The sequence below is a fragment of the Chlorocebus sabaeus genome, chromosome X, assembly GCF_047675955.1.
Source record: "Chlorocebus sabaeus isolate Y175 chromosome X, mChlSab1.0.hap1, whole genome shotgun sequence".
NCBI lineage: Eukaryota > Metazoa > Chordata > Mammalia > Primates > Cercopithecidae > Chlorocebus > Chlorocebus sabaeus.
Window position 1 is genome coordinate 84,088,742 of NC_132933.1, and position 9,914 is coordinate 84,098,655.

The 9,914-nt window shown below is 41.0% G+C and overlaps 1 pseudogene; it reads right to left on the reverse strand.

The window, feature by feature from the left end:
- Positions 1-1,136: 1,136 nt before the first annotated feature.
- Positions 1,137-2,255, reverse strand: LOC103232117 (actin-related protein 3 pseudogene; annotated as a pseudogene).
- Positions 2,256-9,914: the final 7,659 nt, after the last annotated feature.

Below are 9,914 nucleotides of genomic sequence, written 5' to 3' on the forward strand. Positions count from 1 at the left end.
GAAAGAAAGAAAGAAAGAAAGAAAGAAAGAAAGAAAGAAAGAAAGAAAAAAGAAAAGAAAATTAACTTTCAATTACATCTTCAGGGACAGACACTAAAAATCCTCAGACTGCAAATGAGTTATACAAATGAAAATATCAAATGGAGATCCAGTTATCAAAATGAAAGCACTCAACATATTAAAAGTTCACAAGTATTTGTATAGAGCACATAAAAAAGTCAGCTTGCTAACTAACTGCTGTGATTTTAAAGAACTATTGCAGAGGTCCGAAGAAAATAGACTTACTAGTTAACTTATAAAGAGATGAAAGAACTTGAAACAAGCATTAGAAATTTGTGCCTTTATTAGAATGTTGTTAGGCTTTAAATATGCCAATTTTGGTAATCAAATTATTGTTGTTCTTGTTGTTTTATAAGAAATGACACTATGGAACTGCAATACTGGTTCAACACTCGTCTTTACTGTTTTTTTAAAAGTAAGAAACAGAATGTGAGTAATCAGAAAGCAGCAGCAGGCATCAGTTAATCCAAGATATTAGCTCTTAGTTTCAAAAGGACTTGCAAAGAAAATCTTTTGGGGAGAAGGAGTGGAGGGGTATGGAAGGACTCCATAATAATTGGAATCCCATTAGTGTGTATGCCAAGTCTCATGGGTCTATTTTTTAAATTTATCCTTTACTTGTTCATGATTTTTCTCTCAAACACAATTTTTCTTTGACTTTTTATCCTCAAAGTATAAAAAGTATGAAATATAAACAAGCTCTTGCATTGCACACTTAGAAGTGTACAGTTAAATCATTATAGAGCTATCTACACACTGATAATACATACTGATAAATCCCATCAAATCTTGGATAATTCATTAACATACAAAATACCAGGGCATAGAAAGAACTAAAACCCACTTCTTTTGTTGCACATAAGATTCAAATATTCAATCTAAAAAAAAAAAAATCACTTTCATTCTCTTCTACATTTGCATATTGATACACTTATTAAAATATTCCTGTATAATCATGTTTTGTCTTACTATTTCAAGTCATGTTTAAAACCTCAAAACCCGCCATCCAGACAAAACGTAATGAGAAAGGTTATCTCTTCTCCACCTCCCTAACCCCAATAACTATGAAGTCATTTTTATGACATGACTCCAAACACTGGATTGTGACGGCAAATGCTAGGTCCAATTTCTTCATAATCATTTTTAGTGTGGCATACTTGGTAGAACTCTGGCGTGGAAGCCAGCATTGATCCTCCAAACCAAACTGCATATGGCTGCGTATGGTGTGTAATGACTTGTACATCAATAGATTTTGGCTTCAATCTACTGCCACTCAATTCCTTACTTAATTTAAGCCAGGCAACTACATACGGTTCTTTTCAAATCTCTTTGCAAGTGATATCCAAAGTCGCTGAACATGGTTGAACCTACAGAGAGGACCATATTCTTATAGACAGGCCATCTGACATCAATAGGACAATTCTGAATTACTTCATCTACAACTTCTGAGATAGGTTATGTAAAGTCTGGATTGGCAAACTCTGGATGAATAGAAGATTACAAACCCCAAAAATCTCTCAGAAAAAACAATGGAAAATTCTTTCTTTGAGATAGCATTGATTCTGGTATACTGCTTAATCCATTTTGACCTATCTGCATCATACTTGTTAAATTCTTTTACTAAATCTGGGCAGACATAACTATAGTGTTCCTTTATTGTCTTAGCAGTTTCCAGGGATTGTTTTCGAGGGATTTCTACTTCTCAGCCTCTCAGCAGTTGCGGAATAAAATGTGTTACATCTCGTCCTGGGACTGGAATGCGTTTAATACAGCTGCCAATCAAATACCCTTCAGCCATAGCAATGACATGAGTGACACCATCTCCACTGTCTATTACTGTAGCAGTAAATGTCTGTCCTCCTACTTGTCTGGAGGTCCAAGATGCAGCTAAAGCAAGAACAGCATGCACAGCAATGTACAAGCCTGGAACATTGAAGGACTCAAATATTACTTCAGCAGTATATTCCCTGTTTTCTGGAGTATTAAGTCGAGGTTCAGACAAAATAAAACAATGGTCTTCAGTTTCTGCCCTTAAATATTTAGGATCACTTCCTCCATAAATCTTTTCGTCAAGTCCAACTTCAACTATACCATGGTGGATTGACCACTTTGTTGCATATGTAGTTTTTTTCTACTGCTTCATCACCAATGAAGAAGTCTTGGTCATCAACACCTTTCATCACCCTCCTTTGAGATTGATCAGCCACTTTTGCTGACTCCTTAGTAGTGATACAGGAAAGGATGATCAACTGTGGTTCTATATTTCTGGCATATCCTAGTTTTGTATACCCCAGGCTACAGCCCACCACACGGGCCTACGGCCCTCCTACCATCTCCCTCCTTGCCTGCTTCTGCTGCCGCCGCTATCTGCTCCATGCTGCTAGGGGCCAGAGATTCGTGGTGGGAGACAGGGGCTATCTGAGTGACCATACACAGCCGGGCCGCCCTCACCATTGGGTAGGTAGCCAGGAAGCCCAAGCAGTAACAAGAAAGCAGCAAGCTCAGTTGGCAGCCATCACTTCCGCAACCCAGACAGGAAGGCAGTGCTCTTTTTTGGATATCTATATCTCAAATATTTTTGCCGAGTGCAGTTACCTTTTTATTCTCTTTTTTTTTTCTTTTTATTTATTTATTTATTTATTTATTTATTTATTTATTATTATTAAACTTCAAGTTGTAGGGTACATGTGCACAACGTGCAGGTTTGCTACATATGTATACTTGTGCCATGTTGGTGTGCTGCACCCATCAACTCGTCATTTACATCAGGTATAACTCCCAATGCAATCCCTCCCCCCTCCCCCCTCCCCATGATAGGCCCCGGTGTGTGATGTTCCCCTTCCCGAGTCCAAGTGATCTCATTGTTCAGTTCCCACCTACGAGTGAGAACATGCGGTGTTTGGTTTTCTGTTCTTGTGATAGTTTGCTAAGAATGATGGTTTCCAGCTGCATCCATGTCCCTACAAAGGACACAAACTCATCCTTTTTTATGGCTGCATAGTATTCCATGGTGTATATGTGCCACATTTTCTTAATCCAATCTGTCACTGATGGACATTTGGGTTGATTCCAAGTCTTTGCTATTGTGAATAGTGCTGCAATAAACATACCTGTGCATGTGTCCTTATAGCAGCATAATTTATAATCCTTTGGGTATATACCCAGTAATGGGATGGCTGGGTCATATGGTACATCTAGTTCTAGATCCTTGAGGAATCGCCATACTGTTTTCCATAATGGTTGAACTAGTTTACAATCCCACCAACAGTGTAAAAGTGTTCCTATTTCTCCACATCCTCTCCAGCACCTGTTGTTTCCTGACTTTTGAATGATCGCCATTCTAACTGGTGTGAGATGGTATCTCATTGTGGTTTTGATTTGCATTTCTCTGATGGCCAGTGATGATGAGCATTTTTTCATGTGTCTGTTGGCTGTATGAATGTCTTCTTTTGAGAAATGTCTGTTCTATCCTTTGCCCACTTTTTGATGGGGTTGTTTGTTTTTTTCTTGTAAATTTGTTTTTGTTCTTTGTAGGTTCTGGATATTAGCCCTTTGTCAGATGAGTAGATTGCAAAAATTTTCTCCCATTCTGTAGGTTGCCTGCTCACTCTGATGGTAGTTTCTTTTGCTGTGCAGAACCTCTTTAGTATGATGAGATCCCATTTGTCAATTTTGGCTTTTGCTGCCGTTGCTTTTGGTGTTTTAGACATGAAGTCTTTGCCCATGCCTATGTCCTGAATGGTACTACCTAGGTTTTCCTCTAGGATTTTTATGGTATTAGGTCTAACATTTAAGTCTCTAATCCATCTTGAATTAATTTTCGTATAAGGAGTAAGGAAAGGATCCAGTTTCAGCTTTCTACTTATGGCTAGCCAGTTTTCCCAGCACCATTTATTAAATAGGGAATCCTTTCCCCATTTCTTGTTTCTCTCAGGTTTGTCAAAGATCAGATGGCTGTAGATGTGTGGTATTATTTCTGAGGACTCTGTTCTGTTCCATTGGTCTATATCTCTGTTTTGGTACCAGTACCATGCTGTTTTGGTGACTGTAGCCTTGTAGTATAGTTTGAAGTCAGGTAGCGTGATGCCTCCAGCTTTGTTCTTTTGACTTAGGATTGTCTTGGAGATGTGGGCTCTTTTTTGGTTCCATATGAACTTTAAAGCAGTTTTTTCCAATTCTGTGAAGAAGCTCATTGGTAGCTTGATGGGGATGGCATTGAATCTATAAATTACCGTGGGCAGTATGGCCATTTTCACGATATTGATTCTTCCTCTCCATGAGCATGGTATGTTCTTCCATTTGTTTGTGTCCTCTTTGATTTCACTGAGCAGTGGTTTGTAGTTCTCCTTGAAGAGGTCCTTTACATCCTTGTAAGTTGGATTCCTAGGTATTTTATTCTCTTTGAAGCAATTGTGAATGGAAGTTCATTCCTGATTTGGCTCTCTGTTTGACTGTCACTGGTGTATAAGAATGCTTGTGATTTTTGCACATTAATTTTGTATCCTGAGACTTTGCTGAAGTTGCTGATCAGCTTAAGGAGATTTTGGGCTGAGACAATGGGGTTTTCTAAATATACAATCATGTCGTCTGCAAACAGGGACAATTTGACTTCTTCTTTTCCTAACTGAATCCCCTTGATATCTTTCTCTTGCCTGATTGCCCTAGCCAGAACTTCCAACACTATGTTGAATAGGAGTGGTGAGAGAGGGCATCCCTGTCTTGTGCCAGTTTTCAAAGGGAATTTTTCCAGTTTTTGCCCATTCAGTATGATATTGGCTGTGGGTTTGTCATAAATAGCTCTTATTATTTTGAGGTACGTTCCATCAATACCGAATTTATTGAGCGTTTTTAGCATGAAGGGCTGTTGAATTTTGTCAAAAGCCTTTTCTGCATCTATTGAGATAATGATGTGGTTCTTGTCTTTGGTTCTGTTTATATGCTGGATTATGTTTATTGATTTGCGAATGTTGAACCAGCCTTGCATCCCAGGGATGAAGCCCACTTGATCATGGTGGATAAGCTTTTTGATGTGCTGCTGAATCCGGTTTGCCAGTATTTTATTGAGGATTTTTGCATCGATGTTCATCAGGGATATTGGTCTAAAATTCTCTTTTTTTGTTGTGTCTCTGCCAGGCTTTGGTATCAGGATGATGTTGGCCTCATAAAATGAGTTAGGGAGGATTCCCTCTTTTTCTATTGATTGGAATAGTTTCAGAAGGAATGGTACCAGCTCCTCCTTGTACCTCTGGTAGAATTCAGCTGTGAATCCATCTGGTCCTGGACTTTTTTTGGTTGGTAGGCTATTAATTATTGCCTCAATTTCAGAGCCTACTATTGGTCTATTCAGGGATTCAACTTCTTCCTGGTTTAGTCTTGTAAGAGTGTAAGTGTCCAGGAAATTATCCATTTCTTCTAGATTTTCCAGTTTATTTGCGTAGAGGTGTTTATAGTATTCTCTGATGGTAGTTTGTATTTCTGTGGGGTCGGTGGTGATATCCCCTTTATCATTTTTAATTGCGTCGATTTGATTCTTCTCTCTTTTCTTCTTTATTAGTCTTGCTAGTGGTCTGTCAATTTTGTTGATCTTTTCAAAAAACCAACTCCTGGATTCATTGATTTTTTGGAGGGTTTTTTGTGTCTCTATCTCCTTCAGTTCTGCTCTGATCTTAGTTATTTCTTGCCTTCTGCTAGCTTTCGAATGTGTTTGCTCTTGCTTCTCTAGTTCTTTTAATTGCGATGTTAGAGTGTCAATTTTAGATCTTTCCTGCTTTCTCTTGTGGGCATTTAGTGCTATAAATTTCCCTCTACACACTGCTTTAAATGTGTCCCAGAGATTCTGGTATGTTGTATCTTTGTTCTCATTGGTTTCAAAGAACATCTTTATTTCTGCCTTCATTTCGTTATGTACCCAGTAGTCATTCAGGAGCAGGTTGTTCAGTTTCCATGTAGTTGAGCGGTTTTGATTGAGTTTCTTAGTCCTGAGTTCTAATTTGATTGCACTGTGGTCTGAGAGACAGTTTGTTATAATTTCTGTTCTTGTACATTTGCTGAGGAGTGCTTTACTTCCGATTACGTGGTCAATTTTGGAGTAAGTACGATGTGGTGCTGAGAAGAATGTATATTCTGTTGATTTGGGGTGGAGAGTTCTATAGATGTCTATTAGGTCTGCTTGCTGCAGAGATGAGTTCAATTCCTGGATATCCTTGTTAACTTTCTGTCTCGTTGATCTGTCTAATGTTGACAGTGGAGTGTTGAAGTCTCCCATTATTATTGTATGGGAGTCTAAGTCTCTTTGTAAGTCTCTAAGGACTTGCTTTATGAATCTGGGTGCTCCTGTATTGGGTGCATATATATTTAGGATAGTTATCTCTTCCTGTCGAATTGATCCCTTTACCATTATGTAATGTCCTTCTTTGTCTCTTTTGATCTTTGATGGTTTAAAGTCTGTTTTATCAGAGACTAGTATTGCAACCCCCGCTTTTTTGTGTTCTCCATTTGCTTGGTAAATCTTCCTCCATCCCTTTATTTTGAGCCTATGTATGTCTCTGCATGTGAGATGGGTCTCCTGAATACAGCAGACTGATGGGTCTTGACTCTTTATCCAGTTTGCCAGTCTGTGTCTTTTAATTGGAGCATTTAGTCCATTTACATTTAAGGTTAAGATTGTTATGTGTGAACTTGATCCTGCCATTATGATATTAACTGGTTATTTTGCTCGTTAGTTGATGCAGTTTCTTCCTAGCCTTGATGGTCTTTACATTTTGGCATGTTTTTGCAATGGCTGGTACCGGTTGTTCCTTTCCATGTTTAGTGCTTCCTTCAGGGTCTCTTGTAAGGCAGGCCTAGTGGTGACAAAATCTCTAAGCATTTGCTTATCTGTAAAGGATTTTATTTCTCCTTCACTTATGAAACTTAGTTTGGCTGGATATGAAATTCTGGGTTTAAAATTCTTTTCTTTAAGAATGTTGAATATTGGCCCCCACTCTCTTCTGGCTTGAAGAGTTTCTGCCGAGAGATCTGCTGTTAGTCTGATGGGCTTCCCTTTGTGGGTAACCCGACCTTTCTCTCTGGCTGCCCTTAAGATTTTTTCCTTCATTTCAACTTTGGTGAATCTGGCAATTATGTGTCTTGGAGTTGCTCTTCTCGAGGAGTATCTTTGTGGCGTTCTCTGTATTTCCTGGATTTGAATGTTGGCCTGCCCTACTAGGTTGGGGAAGTTCTCCTGGATGATATCCTGAAGAGTGTTTTCCAATTTGGTTCCATTTTCCCCCTCACTTTCAGGCACCCCAATCAGACGTAGATTTGGTCTTTTTACATAATCCCATACTTCTTGCAGGCTTTGTTCATTTCTTTTTCTTCTTTTTTCTTTTGGTTTCTCTTCTCGCTTCATTTCATTCATTTGATCCTCCATCGCTGACATTCTTTCTTCCAGTTGATCGAGATGGTTACTGAAGCTTGTGCATTTGTCACGTATTTCTCGTGCCATGGTTTTTGTCTCTTTCATTTCGTTTGTGAGCTTCTCTGCATTAATTACTCTAGCCATCAATTCTTCCACTTTTTTTTCAAGATTTTTAGTTTCTTTGCGCTGGGTACGTAATTCCTCCTTTAGCTCTGAGAAATTTGATGGACTGAAGCCTTCTTCTCTCATCTCGTCGAAGTCATTCTCCGTCCAGCTTTGATCCGTTGCTGGCGATGAGCTGCGCTCCTTTGCCGGGGGAGATGCGCTCTTATTTTTTGAATTTCCAGCTTTTCTGCCCTGCTTTTTCCCCATCTTTGTGGTTTTATCTGCCTCTGGTCTTTGATGATGGTGATGTACTGATGGGGTTTTGGTGTAGGTGTCCTTCCTGTTTGATAGCTTTCCTTCTAACAGTCAGGATCCTCAGCTGTAGGTTGTAGCTGTAGGAGATTGCTTGAGGTCCACTCCAGACCCTGTTTGCCTGGGTATCAGCAGCAGAGGCTGCAGAAGATAGAATATTTCTGAACAGCGAGTGTACCTGTCTGATTCTTGCTTTGGAATCTTCCTCTCAGGGGTGTACTCCACCCTGTGAGGTGTGGGGTGTCAGACTGCCCCTAGTGGGGGATGTCTCCCAGTTAGGCTACTCAGGGGTCAGGGACCCACTTGAGCAGGGAGTCTGTCCCTTCTCAGATCTCAACCTCCGTGTTGGGAGATCCACTGCTCTCTTCAAAGCTGTCAGACAGAGTCATTTGCGTCTGCAGAGCTGCTGCGTTTGTTATTATTTACTGTGCCCTGTCCCCAGAGGTGGAGTCTACAGAGACAGGCAGGTTTCCTTGAGCTGCTGTGAGCTCCACCCAGTTCGAGCTTCCCAGCAGCTTTGTTTACCTACTTAAGCCTCAGCAATGGCGGGCGCCCCTCCCCCAGCCTCGCTGCTGCCTTGCCGGTAGATCACAGACTGCTGTGCTAGCAATGAGGGAGGCTCCGTGGGTGTGGGACACTCCCGGCCAGGTGTGGGATATGATCTCCTGGTGTGCCTGTCTGCTTAAAGCGCAGTATTGGGGTGGGAGTTACCCGATTTTCCAGGTGTTGTGTGTCTCAGTTCCCCTGGCTCGGAAAAGGGATTCCCTTCCCCCTTGCGCTTTCCAGGTGAGGCAATGCCTCGCCCTGCTTCAGCTCTCGCTGGTCGGGCTGCAGCAGCTGACCAGCACCGATTGTCTGGCACTCCCCAGTGAGATGAACCCAGTACCTCAGTTGAAAATGCAGAAATCGCCGGTCTTCTGTGTCGCTCGCGCTGGGAGTTGGAGACTGGAGCTGTTCCTATTCGGCCATCTTGCTCCGCCCCCCTACCTTTTTATTCTCTTAATTCATTTTGATAAAGAGAAGTTCTTAAATTTAGTAGAGTCTAATTTATCAATCCTTTCCTTTATGGTTAGTGCTTTTACATCCTGTTTAAAAAATCTTTTTAAGGTCATGAAGGTCATGAAGGCATCCTCCTGGCTTTTTATTTCCTAAAAGGTGTTTTACCTTTCATATTTAGGTCTATGATCCAACTGAAATTAATGTTTGTGTGTGATGCAAGGCAGAAGATAAGGGTCATTGTTTTTCCCATGCAGGCAGCCAATTGCTCCTACCACTTACTGAAAAGATCGCCCTTTTCTATACTAAATCACAGCAACAGCCTTTGCTGTAGTTAGCCGACCTGTGAGTCTGTTTCTCGGTTGCAGTGATGTTTGAGCTGAAACGTGAATGAAGTGAGTGAAGGAGGCAGCCATGGTGCTAAGGGAGACAGAATATTACAGGGCCTAGACTAGGGTGAGGCCTTTTCCTTGGGCAAAAATTTAAGGGGGCACCAAAAACCTCAGTAATTAAGGTAAAGAATATTTTAATGCACTATTAAAACATCAGAATTAATGTAGAAAATCCATAATAAACTATATATCAGAATTGTACATAAAGGCAGGATGGGTATTACTGACTTTTCCTTTTGTCTTGGGGGTCCCATATGGCTTGACAAGACACTGATGCATGGAGTGCTGAAGGCGGGATTGGGGAAGCAGCCAGGAAGAAGTGCCTAATCAGCTTTACCTGAAGTAAGGGAGGTGGGCATCAGAGAAAGCTGCCCAGAGGAGGTGACGTTTGTCCTGGTCTCAAAAGAAGAGTAAGTGCTTTCCAGGCAGTGCCTGGGGTAGAAGGGCATCCCAGGCAGAATACACCATGAGCTCTGCCAACAGTGGGGAGGGAGAGATGGTGACAGAAGAGGCTGGAAAGATGGGCAGAAAACAGATGGCGAAGGGCCTGTCATTCCAGTCTGAAAAGTACGGGCTTTGTTTTGAAGGTGAGGGGAAGCTATGGATGTTTTTGGTAGTGGAATTAGTACATGTGGTGTTTAGGAAGAGGT